The sequence below is a fragment of the Triticum urartu genome, chromosome 4, assembly GCF_003073215.2.
Source record: "Triticum urartu cultivar G1812 chromosome 4, Tu2.1, whole genome shotgun sequence".
NCBI classification, from domain to species: Eukaryota; Viridiplantae; Streptophyta; class Magnoliopsida; order Poales; family Poaceae; genus Triticum; species Triticum urartu.
In genome coordinates, this window is record NC_053025.1 from 337,999,661 (window position 1) to 338,020,124 (window position 20,464).

Below are 20,464 nucleotides of genomic sequence, written 5' to 3' on the forward strand. Positions count from 1 at the left end.
TTGATTCTTTGACCGTTTACCACCTTCGGATTTGTGCCCTCGAAGTTGTTGATTTTTATGGCACCGAAACGATAGACCTCTTCGATAACATAGGGTCTTTCCCATTTAGAGAGTAGTTTTCCTGCAAAAAATATTAAACGAGAGTTGTATAGAAATACATAATCACCTATATTAAACTCACGCTTTTGTATCCTTTTGTCATGCCATCATTTAACTTTTTCTTTAAACAACTTGGCATTTTCATAAGCTTGGGTTCTCCATTCATCAAATGAGCTAATATCAAATAACCACTTCTCACCGGCAAGTTTAAAATCATAGTTGAGCTCTTTAATAGCCCAATATGCCTTATGTTCTAGTTCGAGAGGTAAGTGACATGCTTTTCCATAAACCATTTTATATGGAGACATACCCATAGAATTTTTGTATGCAGTTCTATAAGCCCATAATGCATCATCAAGTTTCTTGGACCAATTCTTTCTAGACCTATTAACAGTCTTTTGCAAAATTAATTTGAGCTCTCTATTGCTCAACTCTACTTGACCACTAGACTGAGGGTGATAAGGAGATGCAATTCTATGATTAACATCATATTTAGCAAGAATTTTACGGAAAGCACCATGAATAAAGTGTGAACCACCATCAGTCATTAAGTATCTAGGGACTCCAAACCTTGGGAAAATAACTTCTTTAAGCATTTTAATAGAAGTGTTATGATCAGCACTACTAGTTCGAATAGCTTCTACCCACTTAGTAACGTAATCAATAGCAACTAAAATATGTGTCTATCCATTAGAGGCGGGAAAAGGTCCCATATAATCAAAGCCCCAAACATCAAATGGTTCAATAACGAGTGAATAATTCATAGGCATTTCTTGACGTCTACTAATATTACCAATTCTTTGACATTCATCACAAGACAAGACAAACTTACGGGCATCCTTGAAGAGAGTAGGCCAATAAAAACCAGATTGCAATACCTTATGTGCAGTTCTATCTCCAGCGTGGTGTCCTCCATAAGCCTCGGAATGACACTTGCGTCGGATCTGTTCCTGTTCATGCTTAGGTACACAACGTCTAATAACACCATCTACTCCTTCTTTATAAAGATGTGGATCATCCCAAAAGTAATGTCTTAAATCATAGAAAAACTTTTTCTTTTGCTGGTATGTGAAGCTAGGTGGTATAAACTTAGCAACAATATAATTAGTAGTGATCGAAACCTCCGGCGATGGCGTCTCCCCCCTCCCACCTCCCACCTCCCACCCCACCTCCGGAGATCTCCTCCCACCACCACTAAAACCCTAATCTTTCCCTACCAATCTCTCCGGCGTCTCCCCCTCACTCAGGGGTCATGGTTTTCTCATCGGGATCAACCCTTGGCTTGGACTTCTCCAAGGGTTTGGAGTTTGTGGATAAAGTTTTCAGATCTACTGGTTTTTCGGTCCACCCTACGGAGGACACAGGTCACTTCACGTTCGTGGTGTCCTTAAGCCGTCATGTTTTCAGGCTTGATGATCATTCTATGGCGGCGGCTCTAGAGGCTGCTGTTGGTGGATCTGCGATCGAGTTGGGTGTCTCATGCTTACATGACAAGGTTTATTCCTTCAACGTTTCTTCCAAGCAAGTTGGTTTCTTTATTGTTGATCTTCGATCTTTTGCTTGCCCGCAATTCAAATGTTATTTTAATCTTTGGGGCCGTGGAGGACCAAATTGGGTTCGAGAGTTTAAACTTTGGAAGTTGCAAAGTGATGCGGAATGGATCTTAGTTAGCCCATCTAAGAGACGGGCGGCGCTTGGGATGATCGCTATGCATAAACCACCGTCTAAGTCCTCTTTTAGATCTTCTGGTTCTGTGCAAAAGAAAATGTCTTTTGCAACGTTCCAAAGCTATGATGCATGCAAGGGTTATAGATATCCGGCCACGCAGGATTGTATTGATACTCTTTCTGATGCTGGATATGTTGTCCCGGCAAATGAGCGTTTGATCATTCGACCATCGCCGCCGGTGAATCTCCAGTGGACTGTTGCTTCTCCGTCGATTACTTTCGGTTCTGTTGACCCGCCGTGGATTCAACGGAATTCACCTGAGGCGGTTAGTTTGTTCTCATCTGCTCTCGATTCTCCTGCATCCCATGTTGGGCCAGCCCTCCATGACGGACTACAGCCCACCACCCAGCCAATGGATATCCCGTCTACTCAGGAAGCTGCTGTTTTGTTTGATGAGATGGTCAATGACATGGTGGACCGAGTTCTAACTTTTTCCAACAGCCACCAGCGGGGCCACTTGTCGGTCTCTTGTCTTGTTTGCCTGGCTTGCTCACGTTATGGTCATCATCGTCGGGATTGCATTAATTGGGCCCAGGATAATGGTTATGTTTGGAGAGTTAAACACACGAAACAAAATCCAGAAAAATCTCCACTGTTGATTCCCATGCCCGCCACGAGTCATCCTACTACTCCATCGCCTAGGGACTCCTCGGGTATAGAGATGACCCACGCGCCGGCGCAGACGAGTCACATCACGTCTTCACCACTTCTCGTGCACCACCAACCTGCTCCACCTCCACCAAAGCAAGCCATGGCAAATTTTCCACTGGATCCTCTTGAGTTCCTTCCACCAGGGTTCGAGTTCATCGATGGAGGGCCAACCCGCGTGCCTCGGACTTTCTACTCTCCAACCATTGCGCCGGACCGTCGCCATGAGCAGTTTGCCATTGGCTTTGTTGAGCCTCCGCCGCCACCCGGACAGATTCATCACTTCAGGCAACTGGTTAGTGACTTTGTGATGACTCAGCTTCACCGTGACGTTCTTAGTGATCAGCAATGGATTGAGGGTGTTGGTTTGTTTGAGTTCCGATCTCCTGCATCTAGGCATGCCATTATAAATCATCCTCCTTATGATCTTGGCAATGGTCACTTTGTTCGGTTTGTTCCTCATGATCAAGGCATCAATCACAGAGCTATTCAGGGTTTTCGTAGGGGCTGGATTATGATGTTAGGTGTTCCTTTGGACTACCGCACAACACAGCATATTTCTAAGGAAGTTAGCACCTTTGGTCATTTTCATATCTGGCATCAGGATGATCCGCGGCTAGTCAGGACTCTTGTTTATGTTTCTTTCCCAAGCCCTCAGCAAGTACCTAGCGATGTTGTCTATCGTGAGTATGCAGACTTTGGAGCTACGCGTCTTTCTTGGACAGCACCTATCTATGTGCTCTCTGCAGAATTTGCTAACATTATGCCAGCTGATGAAGATCCGATGCCTTTCAATGGAAACCCTCATCCGTTGCCCGGGAACATGCATTTTGAAAATGTTAACTTTGTCATGCCTGAGTTTCCAGAGCTGGGTTGGAATGAGGACCCTCATGCTCATAATGATAATCCGCAGCCTCATAACCAGCATGACAATGTCATTATTGAGGAGATTCATGAGGATGAAGCACTACCTGCTTCTCAAGAGTCAGTGGTTTTAGAGAACTCGGGGCCTGTTGATTCTACTGAGGGATCTGTCAATAATCAGCAAGGTGTTGTGGCAGCTTATGTGCCTCCTCTGATCCAGCCTCACGTTGTTATTGGTCAAGTTCTGACAGTTTTCAGACCAGAGCTTCCTCCGGTAATGCAATGGACAAGATCTTTTCAGCGTATGATGCCAGTCTTTGATACAATGCACATTCCTCGAGGGTTACAGTTCTTAAGTCCTTTCAAACCAGTTCTACTGTCTAAGCGCTCTTGGGAGTTATCTTTTTCTTACTCTTCTATGAAGAACAAGCTGGTTTTTCATCCTTCACCTGTTCGTCGGATGGTAAATATTCCAAGGAAGCCTCCTGTTGCTCGTGCACTTTGTTTTGACAATGTTGCTGAGGATTGTGCCATGGTTGACCCAGCGTTGTCTGCGGTTGAGATGTATGCCTTTAATTTCTCTGCAGCCCCAAGTCAGCGTCCAGCTCGTGCTCGTAAACCAAAGTCTGTGATTGTTGAGTCTGAGGTTAGGCGCAGTGCCAGGCTCTCAGCCTTACGTGATGGCTTCAGGCATTCTACTCCATCCAAGTCCCCTATGAAGAAACCTGCAGCAAAGCCCCAGAAGAAGCGCAAGGTTACTGTGGATGGCGAACTACCGCGGGCTCCTCCCCACGATGCAGATCAACCTACTGTGCCGCCGCCCACGCCAATCAATGTGCTGCAACAGGTTGGCCTTCGCCTCGGCATTGAGCCGGAGAAGCTCACTAAGGAGAAGCTTGAGGCTTCTTCTTGCAAGTCTTCTGCTCCTCCTAGATCCAATGATAGCTGATCATTTCATTTGGTGGGGTTTATGGTTAACCCTTGTGAAAACCATTTATCTGCACTTATCTTTTAGGCTTTGTCTGAACTTTTATGCTATCCCTTGGCTGAACTGGTACTGTCATTATGTGATAGTCTTTTGTTGTTACTTAATTATGGTCTGTAATGAATCACAATGATGTTAGAGATTGGAAAGTTCTCTGTTGGAATGTGCGAGGTCTGAATTCAGATGACAGAAAGCGTGCAGTTCGTCAGAAAATCGATGAGAGTGCTTGTTCCATTGTTTGCCTCCAAGAAACAAAATGTGAGGTCATTGATCAGCGTTTCATCCATAAGTGTTGTCCACGACGTTTTGATCAGTTTATCCATGTGCCTTCGTCTGGAGCCTAGGGTGGGTTGTTAGTCGTATGGAATACTGCTTTGTTTGCTGGGAAGCTAATTGAGTCCAATAGTTTTGGTATTATGGTGGAGTTCATGTCTGTTCATAACTCCCAAACCTGGACTCTAGTTTCAGTCTATGGACCCTGTCAAAATCCAGCTAGAGATAATTTTATTAATTGGTTGCATGATATAACTATCCCTGATGATGCTAACTGGCTGTTACTGGGTGATTTCAATTTCATGCGATCAATGGATAATAGGAATAAACCAGGTGGTGATATTAATGACATGTTCATCTTTAATGAGGTTATTGGGCATCTGGGCTTCATTGAATTACCTATCAAGGGCAGAAGGTACACTTGGACAAATATGCAAACTGCTCCTTTGCTTGAGCAGATTGATTGGTTTTTTACAACCCCTTCATGGACATGTTCTTTTCCTAACACTATGGTCCTTCCTCTGGCTAGAACCACTTCAGATCATGTGCCATGTGTAGTGCAAATCAAAACCACTATTCCCAAGGCCAAAGTGTTTAGATTTGAAAATTACTGGACTAATTTGCCTGGTTTTCTTGATTGTGTCAGTGAATCTTGGAATAGACCAGTTCATAAGAGATCTTCTGCTGCTATAATATCTGCAAAGTTCAAAGCTCTCAGGCAGGCACTCAAACACTGGCACATTAGCCTTTCTACCGTCAAGGCTCTAATTTCCAACTGCAATAAAGTAATTCTTTCTCTGGATGGTCTTGAGGAGTTAAGGCCTTTGTCTGGGCCTGAGGAAAATTTCAGGAAAATTGTAAATTTACACTTGGAGGAAACTCTAAGGTTGCAATTTACCAACTGGAAGCAGATATGTACCATTAGAAACATTAAAGTGGGAGAGGAAAACACCAAATTTTTCCATGCCATGGCCACAGAGAGATACAGGAATAACTCTATTTCTAGTATAACTTCTGATGATGGGCAAGTGACCTCTGATCATGCATCAATTGCTGGATTATTTTTGCAGGAGTTCAAGCAGAGGATGGGATGCACAAATAATACACAAATGGGTTTTGATATGCCAAATATTATTAAGAAGGTTCAGGGACTAGATGACTTGACCAAGCCCTTTTCTGAGCAGGAAATTGATTGTGTTATTAAGGAAATGCCTCCTGACAGAGCACCTGGGCCAGATGGTTTCACTGGCCTTTTTCTTAAGAAGTGTTGGCACATAATTAAAGATGACTTTCATCAACTGGTCAAAGGGTTGTTTGAGGGGCACCTTGATTTGGAGTGTATCAACAGTTCTCTCATAACCTTGATCCCAAAAAAGCTTTCACCTGAGGGTTTGAATGATTACAGGCCAATATCTTTGACAAATACCTATTTGAAATTCCTCACTAAACTTTTGGCAAACAGGTTGTAGAAGGTCATCCTTTCCTGTATTCATAAAAACCAATATGGGTTTATTAAATCCAGGTCTATTCAGGATTGTCTAGCTTGGTGCTTTGAGTATATCCACCAGTGTAATGCTTCAAAGAGACCAATAGTGCTGCTGAAATTGGATTTTACTAAAGCCTTTGACACTATTGAGCATGATGCCATTCTTAGAATCTTAAGATACAAGGGTTTCAATGAAAAATGGATCTCCTAGATGCAAACTATTTTGTCTTCTGGCTCTTCTTCTGTGCTTCTTAATGGTGTTCCTGGTAACCATTTTAAATGTAAGAGAGGAGTCAGGCAAGGAGACCCAATGTCACCTCTTCTTTTTGTCCTTGCCGCTGACCTGCTTCAGTCTGTTGTCAACGACATGTGCAGTAAAGGAATTCTGACTTTGCCAATCCCTTCCAACAGCCAGGATTACCCCATTGTTCAGTGTGCTGATGATACACTAATTGTGTTTCCTGCTATTGATGTCTTTGCTGCGACAACAGGATTATCTGTGAATTTTACAAAATCCCTTATGGTGCCTATGAACTTGTCATCTGATGAAGCTAACAGGTTGGCCTCAATTCTAGGCTGTAGCATAGGAACCATGCCTTTTACTTACTTGGGTCTACCCATGGGGACTACAAGGCCCTCAATCCAAGACCTCATGCCCCTTGTGCATAGGATTGAAAGAAGATTGTCTGCCACTTCATGTTTTCTGAATCAAGGTAGCAGGTTGCAGTTGCTCCACTCTGTTCTAACATCAATGCCTATATACTTCCTGTGCACACTAGTCATCCCAACTGGAATTTTGAAGCAAATTGAAAGGATTCAGAGACAATGTCTATGGAGAGGAAACTCTGATACTCCGAGACAATCTCTGGCCGCCTGGGACTTGGTATGCTTACCAAAAAACAAAGGGGGTCTTGGTGTGCTTAATCTCAGGGTGCAGAATGAGGCCTTGCTTATGAAGTTCTTGCACAAATTTTATAATCATCATGACATCCCCTAGGTTGGCCTTATTTGGAATGCCTACTATGCCAACTCTGTCCCTCATACTACCACGCTCTGTGGATCTTTTTGGTGGCGTGATGTGTTTAAATTGGTTGACAAATATTGTCAGATGGCTACTCCAGCGTTGGGTGATGGCAGGTCCATTCTCTTTTGGTCTGACAGATGGATGGTTGAGCTTAAGGGTTCCTGTCTTAGTGAAAAATTTCCCAGGCTCTTCTCCTTTGTTATTGATAGCAACTTTCAGTGTCTGATGTGCTTTCCCAGGAGTTTTTGTCAAATTTGCATTTGCCCATCTCTACACAGGCCTTTGCTGAGCTTGAATGTCTTCAACAGCTGACTCATGATTATTCTTGCTCTGCAACTCATGACGCATGGATTTGTCCTTTTCATAAGGGTTGTTTCAGACCCAAATCCTTCTATGTGTATGAGCATCAGCATATTGTTGTTGATCCAATCTTCCAATGGATTTGGAAATCTTCATGTACATTGAAAATCAAAATGTTTGGTTGGTTACTGCTGAGAGATCATTTAAACACCAGAGACATGCTACTCAGAAGGCATTGGCATGTGGAAGATCATACTTGTGTCCTATGTCCATATCTGATCCATGAAGATCGTGTACATCTGTTCTTCTCTTGTAATTTTAGCATTAGAGTCTGGAATTACTTGCAGATTATCTGGGACCCACATCCTGGGATGACAACTTACAACATGGCAGTAAAGGCTAGGAAGGATTTTGGGCATTCTTTCTTCACTGAAGTGGTCTTTACAGCAGCTTGGAACATTTGGATCTTGAGGAATGGCAAGGTTTTCAGGAATGAGACACCTTCTTTCAGAGCATGGAGGCATAACTTCATCCATGACATAACCCTTCTTTCTCATAGGATAAAATGTAAATACAAGGATAGCCTTCTAACTTGGATCTCTAACCTTCCTTAGGTAGTGTTTTTCTTTGCCCTGCTTGGGTTGTAACTTTGTAAGTATTTCTGTCTTCCTCTTTTCTCTTCTTGTATGGACTTGTAATAGGACTTTGTTCTTTGTTGTTTTCAATAAAGAGCTGTGAGGCTGTTGCCTTGCAGTACATATTCAAAAAAAACAATATAATTAGCACAATCAGCATACCATGGAGTACTGCAAGAAGTACTTATAAAATTTAATTGTTCATTAGGAAAGCTATCATTAATAGGTAGTGGGTCATGAAGAATATTTTCTAACCTAGACAAGTTGTCTGCAACGGGGTTCTCAGCTCCCTTTCTATCAACAATATGAAAATCAAATTATTGTAGCAAGAGAACCCATCTAATAAGTCTAGGTTTAGCATCTTTCTTTTCCATAAGATATTTAATAGCAGCATGATCAGTTTGAATAGTTACTTTAGAATCAACAATATAAGATCTGAACTTATCATAAGCAAATACAACTGCTAAAAGCTCTTTTTCAGTAGTAGCATAATTTCTTTGAGCATTGTCTAGAGACTTACTAGCAGAATGAATAACATTTAATTTCTTATCAACTCTTTGCCCTAGAATAGCACCTACAGCATAATCACTAGCATCACACATAATTTCAAAGGGTAAATTCCAATCAGGTGGCTGAACAACAGGTGCAGAGACTAATGCTTTCTTAAGTATTTCAAATGCTTCTACACAATCATCATCAAAGACAAATGGCATATCTTTTTGCAATAAACTAGTCAGAGGCCGAGAAATTTTTGAGAAGTCCTTAATGAACCTCCTGTAAAATCCGGCGTGACCAAGGAAACTTCTTATACCTTTGATGTCCTTGGGACATGGCATCTTTTCAATAGCATCAACCTTGGCTTTATCAACTTCAATACCTCTTTCAGAAACTTTGTGCCCCAAGACAATACCTTCATTAACCATAAAGTGGCACTTTTCCCAATTCAAGACAAGATTAGTTTCTTCACATCTCTGCAAAACTCGATCAAGATTGCTCAAGCAATCATCAAAAGAGGAACCATAGACAAAAAAGTCGTCCATGAAAACCTCACAAATCTTTTCACAAAAGTCAGAGAATATAGCCATCATGCATCTTTGAAAGGTAGCAGGTGCATTACATAAACCAAAAGGCATACGTCTATAAGAAAAAGTACCAAAAGGGCATGTAAAACTAGTCTTTGATTGATCTCTAGCCGACACAAGTATTTGAGAGAAACCAAAATAACCATCTAGAAAGCAATAGTGTGTATGTTTGCATAATCTTTCTAGTATTTGATCAATAAAAGGTAAGGGGTAATGATCTTTTTTAGTAGCTTTATTTAATTTACGATAATCAATTACCATCCTATAACCTGTCATAATTCTTTGTGGAATCAATTCATCTTTATCATTAGGAACAAAAGTAATACCTGCCTTCTTAGGGACACAATGGACAGGACTTACCCACTCACTATCAGCAACGAGATAGATTATACCTGCCTCGAGAAGCTTGAGTATTTCTTTTCTTACCACCTCTTTCATTTTAGGATTCAGATGTCGTTGAGGATCACGAACTGGTTTGGAATTTGCTTCCAAATTTATTTTATGTTGACATAGAGTGGGACTAATGCCCTTAAGATAATCAAGAGTATATCCAATAGCAGCATGATGCTTCTTCAGAGTTTTCAATAATCTTTCTTCTTCATGCTCTGAAAGGTTAGCACTAATAATAATAGGATATATCTTCTTTTCATCAAGATAAGCATCTTTAAGATTATCAGGTAACGGTTTAAGCTCAAACACGGGATCACCCTTGGGTGGAGGAGGATCCCCTAAAATTTCAACAGGCAAATTATGTTGCAGAATAGGTTCCTGTTTAAAGAATATTTCATCTATTTCCCTTCCTTCATTCGTGAACATATCATTCTCATAGTCTAGCAAATAGTGTTCTAAAGGATCACTAGGAGGTACGGCAATAGAAGCAAGACCAATAATTTCATCCTTACTAGGTAATTCTTCCTCACGATGTTGTTTACTAAATTTAGAGAAATTAAACTCATGAACCATATCATCCAAGCCAATAGTAACAACATTCTTTGTGCAGTCTATGGTAGCATTGACAGTATTTAAGAAGGGTCTACCAAATATAATGGGACAAAAGCTATCTTGTGGGGAACCAAGAACAAGAAAATCAGCAGGATATTTAGTTTTCCCACACAAGACTTCAACATCTCTAACAATTACAATTGGTGAAATAGTATCTCTATTGGCAAGTTTAATTGTGACATCAATACCTTCTAACTCAGCAGGTGCAATTTCATTCTTGATTTCTTCGTATAAGTCAATAGGTATTACACTAGCACTAGCACCCATATCACATAAGCCATGATAACAATGATCTCCTATTTTAACAGAAATAACAGGCACGCCTACCACAGGTCTATGTTTATCTTCATCACAAGGCTTAGCAATTCTAGCAGTTTCACCTTCGAACTGAATAACATGCCCTTCCATATTATCAGACAAGAGATCTTTAACAATAGCAATATTGGGTTCTACTTTAACTTGCTCAGGAGGTGTATAAGTTCTAATATTGCTTTTACGAACAATAGTTGAAGCTTTAGCATGATCCTTTATTCTAACAGGGAAAGGTGGTTTCTCAACATAAGAAGTAGGAACAATAGGATCATTATAAGTGACAGTCTTTTCTTCAACTTTAATAGGTGCAGCTACTCTTACTTCTATGGGAGGATGATATTTAAACCACTTCTCCTTAGGGAGATCAACATACGTAGCAAAAGATTCATAGAAAGAAGCTACTATCCCAGAGTCAAGTCCATATTTAGTGCTAAACTTACGGAAAATATCGGTGTCCATAAAAGATTTAACACAATCAAACTTAGGTGTCATACCTGACTCCTTACCTTCGTCCAGGTCCCAATTTTCAGAGTTGCGTTTAATTCTATCCAATAAATTCCATCTGAATTCAATAGTCTTCATCATAAAAGAGCCAGCACAAGAAGTATCGAGCATGGTGCGATTGTTATCAGAAAGCCGAGCATATAAATTTTGAATAATCATTTCTCTTGAGAGCTCATGATTGGGGCATGAATATAACATTGATTTAAGCCTCCCCCAAGCTTGAGTGATGCTTTCTCCTTCGCGAGGCCAGAAATTATATATATAATTGCGATCACGATGAACAAGATGCATAGGGTAATACTTTTGATGAAATTTCAACTTCAATCTTTTATAGTCCCATGATCTCATATCATCACATAGCCTATACCTTATCAATGTGTCTCCCTTCAAAGATAAAGGGAAGACCTTCTTCTTGGCAACATCATCGGGTATACCTGCAAGCTTAAATAATCCACAAACTTCATCCACATATATTAAGTGCTCATCAGGATGCTTTGTTCCATCTCCTGTAAAAGGGTTAGCTAGCAGTTTTTCCATCATACACGAAGGAAATTCAAAAGGATTTTCATTTTCAATAGGTTCAGTAGGTTGAGGAGCAACTCTTTGCTCTACTGGACGGGGTGAAGATACCCCGAACAAGCCCCTCAGAGAATTACTTTCCATAGTAGCAAGTGACAGTAAATTTCAGCACACTATATAAATTTTTCCTTACTAAATTCCACCTACCAAAAGCGCTACACTCCGCGGCAACGGTGCTAGAAAAGAGTCTTGATGACCCACAAGTGTAGGGGATCTATCGTAGTCCTTTCGATAAGTAAGAGTGTCGAACCCAACGAGGAGCAGAAGGAAATGATAAGCGGTTTTCAGCAAGGTATTCTCTGCAAGTACTGAAATAAGTGGTAACAGATAGTTTTTTGATAGGATAAATTGTAACGAGCAACAAGTAACAAAAGTAAATAAACTGCAGAAAGGTGGCCCAATCCTTTTTGTAGCAAAGGACAAGCCAGAACAAACTCTTATAATAGGAAAAGCGCTCCCGAGGACACATGGGAATATCGTCAAGCTAGTTTTCATCACGTTCATATGATTCGCGTTTGATACTTTGATAATTTGATATGTGGGTGGACCGGTGCTTGGGTGTTGTTCTTACTTGAACAAGCATCCCACTTATGATTAACCTCTATTGCAAGCATCCGCAACTACAACAAAAGTATTAAGGTAAACCTAACCATAGCATGAAACATGTGGATCCAAATCAGCTCCTTACGAAGCAACGCATAAACTAGGGTTTAAGCTTCTGTCCCTCTAGCAACCCATCATCTACTTATTACTTCCCAATGCCTTCCTCTAGGCCCAAATAATGGTGAAGTGTTATGTAGTCGACGTTCACATAACACCACTAGAGGCTAGACAACATACATCTTATCAAAATATCAAACGAATACCAAATTCACATGACTACTAATAGCAGGATTCTCCCTTGTCCTCAGGAACAAACATAATTACTCACAGAGCATATTAATATTCATAATCAGAGGGGTAATAATATGCATATAGGATCTGAACATATGATCTTCCACCAAATAAACCAACTAGCATCAACTACAAGGAGTAATCAACACTACTAGCAACCTACTAGCACCAATCTCGGACTTTGAGACAAGAATTGGATACAAGAGATGAACTAGGGTTTGGAGATGAGATGGTGTTGGTGAAGATGTTGATGGAGATTGCCCTCCCCCGATGAGAGGAGTGTTGGTGATGACGATGGTGATGATTTACCCCTCCCGGAGGGAAGTATCCCCAGCAGAACAGCTCTGCCGGAGCTCTAGATTGGTTCCGCCAAGGTTCTGCCTCGTGGCGGCGGAGTCTCGTCCCGAAAAGTTCCTCCTTATTTTTTCTCATCGAAAGACTTTATATAGGAGAAGATGGGCGTTGGAGAGCCACCAGGGGGCCCACGAGGTAGGGGGCGCGCCCTAGGGGGGCGCCCCCCACCCTCGTGAGCAGGGTGTGGGCCCCCTGGCCTTCATCTTTGGCGAGGATTTTTCTTTATTTGTTTTAAGATGTTCCATGGAGTTTCAGGACTTTTGGAGTTGCACAGAATAGGTCTCTAATATTTGCTCCTTTTCCAGCCCAGAATTCCAGCTGCCGGCATTCTCCCTCCATATGTAAACCTTGTAAAATTACAGAGAATAACCATAAGTATTGTGACATAAAGTGAAATAACAGTCCATAATGCAATAAATATTGATATAAAAGCATGATGCAAAATGGACGTATCAGTTACAAAGGAGGAGATATGTATATCCGTATTGCCTAGCTTGTATTCCATGCCAAGTAGAGTCCCATCCGGACATGGGACGAAGTCTTCAATCTCGTATCTTCATAGTCCAACAGTCTGGCCAAAGAATATAGTCCGGCTGTCCGGAGACCCCCTAATCCAGGACTCCCTCATTCACCCTCGGAGCTGAGGGTATGTACCAGTAGCTATGTGTTTGATCTCTCTCTCGTGTTCTTGAGTTGGCACGATCTTGATGTATCGCGAGCTTTGCTATTATATTTGGATCTTATGATGATTCTCCCCCTCTACTCTCTTGTGATGAATTGAATTTTCCCTTTGAAGTTATCTTATCGGATTGATTCTTTGAGGATTTGAGAACACTTGATGTATGTCTTGCACGTGCTGATCTGTGATGACAATGGGATATCATGTGATCCACTTGATGTATGTTTTGGTGATCAACTTGCGAGTTCCGTGACCTCGTGAACTTATGCATAGGGGTTGGCACACGTTTTCGTCTTGACTCTCCGGTAGAAACTTTGGGGCAATCTTTGAAGTTCTTTGTGTTGGTTGAATAGATGAATCTAAGATTGTGTGATGCATATCGTATAATCATATCCACGGATACTTGAGGTGACATTGGAGTATCTAGGTGACATTAGGGTTTTGGTTGATTTGTGTCTTAAGGTGTTATTTTAGTATGAACTCTATGATAGATTGAACGGAATGAATAGCTTCATGTTATTTTACTACAGACTCTTGAATAGATCGATCAGAAAGGATAACTCCCTACCATAATCTCCTCGTTTGTTCTTCGCTATTAGTGACTTTGGAGTGACTCTTTGTTGCATGTCGAGGGATAGTTATATGATCCAATTATGTTATTATTGTTGAGAGGACTTGCACTAGTGAAAGTATGAACCCTAGGCCTTGTTTCAACACATTGCAATATTGTTTGTGCTCACTTTTATCATTAGTTACCTTGCTGTTTTTATATTTTCAGACTACAAAAACCTTTATCTACCATCCATATTGCACTTGTATCACCATCTCTTCGCCGAACTAGTGCACCTATACAATTTAGCGTTGTATTGGGTGTGTTGGGGACACAAGAGACTCTTTTTTATTTGGTTGCAGGGTTGTTTGAGAGAGACCATCTTCATCCTACGCCTCCCATAGATTGATAAACCTTAGGTCATCCACTTGAGGGAAATTTGCTACTGTCCTACTAACCTCTACACTTGGAGGCCCAACAACTTCTACAATAAGAAGGTTGTATAGTAGACATCAAGCTCTTTTCTGGCACCATTGCCGGGGAGGTTAGCGCTTGAAGGTATATCTTTAGATCTTGCAATCGAATCTTTTAGTTTCTTGTTTTAGCACTAGTTTAGTTTATAAAAGATAATTACAAAAAAATGGAATTGAGTTTGCCTCATACACTTCATCTTTTTAATATTTTCGTGAGAATGATGGAAAGGAAAATTGTGCTCAAGTGCTCGAATGCTTTCCCAACTAATGCCCTTGACCCAATGTGTGAGCCACACATTCCTCTGTGAATCTTAGCCAGCAGTTCCTTTCCATCCTCCCAGCAGACACACTTCAATTTCACACCGTTGGTCCTCCTTCTGTATAGAGTGCATCGACAAACTGATACATACAAGCCCTCCGGGCTAGTTTCTTAGCTTCATCTTGGTCGTCGAGAAGTTCTCTAGTTTGGAGGAAGCAGACGATGTGCCTTGCCCAAGTTGAAGCCTGGGACTCCGCAACGAGGACTAGCGGCACCTCCTCTGCTGCGGGTGCACTAGCCTCGTTCGTGGGGTCCATAGGCCCGGCTGGAGGGGTTGGTCCGGCAAGCTGTGAGGAGTTGTTTCCCATAGGGTCTCTGCCGGGAGCGGACGGCTTGACCGGGAGAGGATTATCGTAGTCCAACTTTCTCCTTTTCTGGGCCATTGTGACTGGTGATACGGAGGGCTGAGAGAGATGGAGAACAAAAGTTCCTAGTTCCACAGGAAGCTTCTGCGCAGCACACTTTGACAGGTAATCAGCTATGCAGTTTTTTCGCATGGGGTACGTGCTCTGTTTGCAACCCGTCAAAGTGCTCCTCCAATCTCATTATTTCCTCAACGTATGCTTCCATCAATGGGCTTTGATAATCCTTGTTGACTTGTCTCACCATAAGCTGTGAATCTCCTCGTATGATCGACTTCTTGATTCCCAATTCTGGTGCAATTCTGAGCCCGGCAAGGAGCCATTCATACTCAGTTGTATTGTTGGTGGCTTCTTCCTGGGCAAAGTGCATTTGGATGACGTACTTCAAGTGCTCCACTGAGGAGGCAACAAGAAGCACGCCAGTCCATGTACCTTGTAGGGAAAAAAGCACCATCAAAATACGTAATCCATTCTTTGGGTGATTCCTTGCCCGGGATAGCTGTCTCTGTCACTTCCTCATCAGGGGTTGGCGTCCATTCTACAATAAACTATGCCAGGGCCCTGCTCTGAATAGTTGATGTGCTCTCAAACTTCAAACCAACGCTGGATAACTCCAAAGCCCACTCCACTATTCTGCCGGTAGCCTCGGGGTTTTGGAGTATCATTTGCAATGGAAAACGAGTGACAACCGTGATCTCATGGGCTTGGAAGTAGTGGCGCAGTTTCCTTGAGGCCATAATGAGACCAAAGATCAATTTTTGCATGCCATAGTACCTCGATCTAGCCCCTTGTAACAAGGTGCTGACGAAGTACACAGGGCGCTGCACCACTTTCTTCCTTGTCGCGTCCTTGGGGTTGCTCTCGTTGCCGTGCTCATTGTTGTTCTGATCCTTTTCTGACTCTGCCGTTATCTGCCCAGTTTCTGCCTCATCCACTTCTCACTGTGCTACCAAGGCCGCACTGACCACTTGGTTTGTTACCGCCAAGTATAGCAACAAAGGCTCTTGGGGTTTGGGTGCAACCAAGGTAGGCACAGTCGATAGGTAGGCCTTCAACTCCTGCAGAGCTGCATCTTCTTTCGGGGTCCACTTCATAGGCCCCACCTTCTTCAAAATTTTAAAGAACGGCAGGGCACACTCGACAGACTTGGAAATGAATCTACTTAGGGCGGCACCGCATCCCATCAAGCGCCTCACATCCTTAACTGTCCTTGGTGCTTCAATCTGCTCGATGGCTTTGATCTTGTCGGGGTTAGCTTTGATCCCCCGATGGGACACGAAGAAACCAAGCAGCTTGCCGGAGGGGAATCCAAACACACACTTATCCAGATTAAGCATCAAATTGATCTTGCGCAGATTAGAAAATGTTTCCTCCAAATATTGGATAAGACTGGTCTTATCCTTGGTTTTGACCATGATATCATCCATATAGGCTTCTATGTTTCTGTGTAACTATGTCTCAAAACCAATCTGAACTGCTCTTGCAAAAGTGGACTCGGCACTCTTTAGTCCGAATGGCATGCGGATAAAGCAGTACATACCACATGGAGTGATGAATGATGTCTTCTCTTCATCTTCTTTGGACATGAACATCTGGTGATATCCAGAGTATGTGTCTAGAAAGGAGAGCAAATCACATCCTGAAGTGGGATCCACAATCTGGTCGATACGCAGCAAGGGAAATCGGTCCTTCGGGGAAGCCTTGTTGAGATCTGTGAAATCAATGCAAAGCCTCCATTTCCCATTTGCCTTCCGGACTACCACTAGATTTGCTAACCATGTAGGATGCAGTACTCCTCTAACCAATCCAGCTGTGTCCAGTTTCTTGATTTCCTCAGCAATGAACTGTTGCCTTTCCAAGGCCTGCTTCTGGACTTTCTGGTTGACAGGTCGGGCGTGTGGGAAGACAGCAAGGTGGTGCTTGATTAACTCCCTGGGAACACCGGGGATATAAGATGGTTGCCAAATGAACACATCGATATTCGCTCACAGGAAGGCTACGAGCACGCTTTCCTATTTGTCATCAAGGGTGGCGCTGATGGTGAAAGTATCGTCAATTGCACGGTCGATCTTCTCGGAGTCGTAATCAAGTGTATCGGTCGAATCCTCGATCGTGGCTATGAAGTGTGTGGTGGGTAGGAAGCAAAATTCTCCGCCACCAGCCCCTGGTTCGAGCTGGATATAGTTCGGATGTGAATCCTTTGCCAAGGACAGGCTCTTTAAGGAACTTAGCACATCGCCCAAGGGCGAGTGCTGGAAGATGTCTGCGGCGCTGAATTCGAAGATCGATGAACGATCAAGCTCGGCGTCCGCGGATGGCGTAGTCTGCTCCGGGTCAAAGGCCAGAGCGGTTATAGGAGCGATCTCCTGGATGCGGTCTGATGACAGATTTAGGTCATGGTCATCGGGGTGACCGGGAGCGGCTACCGCAGTTTCAAATCCGGCAAAGATCAAGTCTCCGCGGATGTCCGCAACATAGTTCAAGCTCCCAAATCTGACCTGATGGCCAGGGGCGTAGCTTTAGATCTGCTCCAGATGGCCAAACGAGTTGGCCCGCAGTGTGAAGCCGCCGAACACGAAGATCTGTCTGGGGGGTTCTCCTTGGACAACATCAATTTTGATGATTGAAGGGGCCATCAAACCTTTTAGCGACAGCACAGAGGAACTCTCAATGAAAGCACCAATGTCGGTATCAAAACCGGCGGATCTTGGGTAGGGGGTCCCAAACTGTGTGTCTAAGGTCAATGGTAATAGGAGACAAGGGACACGATGTTTACCCAGGTTCGGGCCCTCTTTATGGAGGTAATACCCTACGTCCTGCTTGATTGATATTGATGGATATGAGTATTCCAAGAGTTAATCTACCTCGAGATCGTAATGGATGTCTAGCTTGTATGGCTATGATAATGAATATCCTATCCGGACTAAGTCCTCTGGTTTATATAGACACTGGGAGGATCTAGGGTTACACAAGGTCGCTTACAAAGAAGGGAATCTACATATCCGATCGCCAAGCTTGCCTTCCACTCCAAGGATAGTCCCATCCGGACACGGGTGCAATCTTCGGTCTTTGTATCTTCACAGCCCACCAGTCGGACCCATGGCTTATAGGCCGGACGCCCGAGGACCCCGTAGTCTAGGACTCCCGCACCAACCTAGTGGTCGTTGGAGGTCGAAGCGGCGGGGACGAGCTCCTGGAGCAGAGGAGCACGGAGGCCCTCGAGCTCCTGTGATCCGGGGCAGAGAAGGAGCCCGACGACTCGGCGAGGACTCAGATGATGCGGGTGATGGGGATTTGGCGAGGAGGAGGTCAGGGACGAGGGTGAGGAAGGCAGGCCAGGTCGAGCTCGAGGACAAGGCATAGAGCTGGTTGCCAGCATTGAGCAGGGGCGGGGTCATGCTCGAGGACGAGCTCGGGCACGGGGCTGCATGGATGGATTGGATATGGGTGTGGTTGATGGTTGGCATGGTGGGGAATGAGAGGATCCTGAGGATGGAGAGAGGCTGTCGGGATTGGGCTGTAGGGGAAAACGATGAGGAGAGAAGGTGAAGGTTTTGCGGCGGCGGGGAGGAAATGATGGATGGGAAAACTAGGGGCTAGGGTTAGGCTGATATATATAGCGAGTAGTTAGGTTAGGGGCTAATCGGTCCCTCCAATCGTAATCGGACAGTCCGACATAAATAGGTTAGGAGAGTCCAACAAGAAACCGAAGATGTTTTATGGATATCTGGAGATGATCCGGACTCATCGGTAACGACAACCTGGTTCGGGTTCGGGGAAGTTTTCGGACGCGCGTGATGGGGTCTGTGCACTGTGCAAAGATGTTAGGCAGTCAGACAAGAAGGACTCGAAAAAAACTCAGTTGGTCTAACAAAGGACACCAGAGACAAAAGCAGAAGCGGCAACTACACACGGCGACGAGTTTTATGAAAACATGAGGATGCAATGCACATGATGCCATGATGAAATGCAACAAGCCAAATAAAACACACGACGACAATGAAATAACTGGAATCCTTTTGGAGCGTCAGTCTTAGGGTGTTACAATAACCCACTGACCACCCCTGTCCTTCCATGAGCGCTCCGGGCACACAAAACAAATTTTCATTTGAATTTTTAGAGGTGGCACTTGCAAATTTACTTGGAACGACAGGGTAATACCGCATATAGGTAGATATAGTGGACTCATCTGGAATAACTTTGGTTTAAGCATTTCGATGGACAAGCAGTATTCCCGCTTAGTACAGGCGAAGGTTAGTAGTTAGGTTGAGAAGCGACCAACTAGAGAGCGAAAACGGTCATGATCATGCATTATGAACAACTAACATTGAATACTAGCATGAGTAGGATATAAGCACCATGAACAAAAATATTGATACGTCTTCAACGTATCTATAATTTTTTATTGTTCCATGCTATTATATTATCAACCTTGGATGTTTATATGCATTTATATGCTATTTTATATGATTTTTGGGACTAACCTATTAACCTAGAGCCTAGTGCTAGTTTCTGTTTTTCCTTGCTTTAGAGTATCGCAGAAAAGGAAAATCAAACGGAGTCCAATTGACTTGAAACTTCATGGAACTTATTTTTGGAATGGAAGCAATCCAGGAGACTTGGAGTAGACATCAGGGAAGCTTTGAGGGAGGCACGAGGCAGGGAGGAGCGCCCTACATCCCTGGGCGCGCCCCCACCCACGTGGGCCCCTCGTGGCTCCCCTGACCGACTTCTTTCGCCTATATATGTCCATATACCCTAAAACACCAAGGAGAAGAATAGATCGGGAGTTCCACCGCCAGAAGCCTCCGTAGCCACCGAAAACCAATCTAGACCCATTCCGGCACCCTGCCGGAGGGGGGAATCCCTCTCTGGTGGCCATCTTCATCATCCCGGCGCTCTCCATGACGAGGAAGGAGTAGTTCTCCCTCGGGGCTGAGGGTATGTACCAGTAGCTATGTGTTTGATCTCTCTCTCTCATGTTCTTGAGGTGATACGATCTTGATGTATCACGAGCTTTGCTATTATAGTTGGATGTTATGATGTTTCTCCCCCTCTACTCTCTTGTGATGAATTCAGTTTTCCCTTCGAAGTTATCTTATCGGATTGAGTCTTTAAGGATTTGAGAACACTTGATGTATGTTTTGCACGTGCTTATCTGTGGTGACAATGGGATATCATATGATCCACTTGATGTATGTTTTGGTGATCAACTTGCGAGTTCCGTGACCTTGTGAACTTATGCATAGGGGTTGGCACACGTTTTCGTCTTGACTCTCCGGTAGAAACTTTGGGGCACTCTTTGAAGTTCT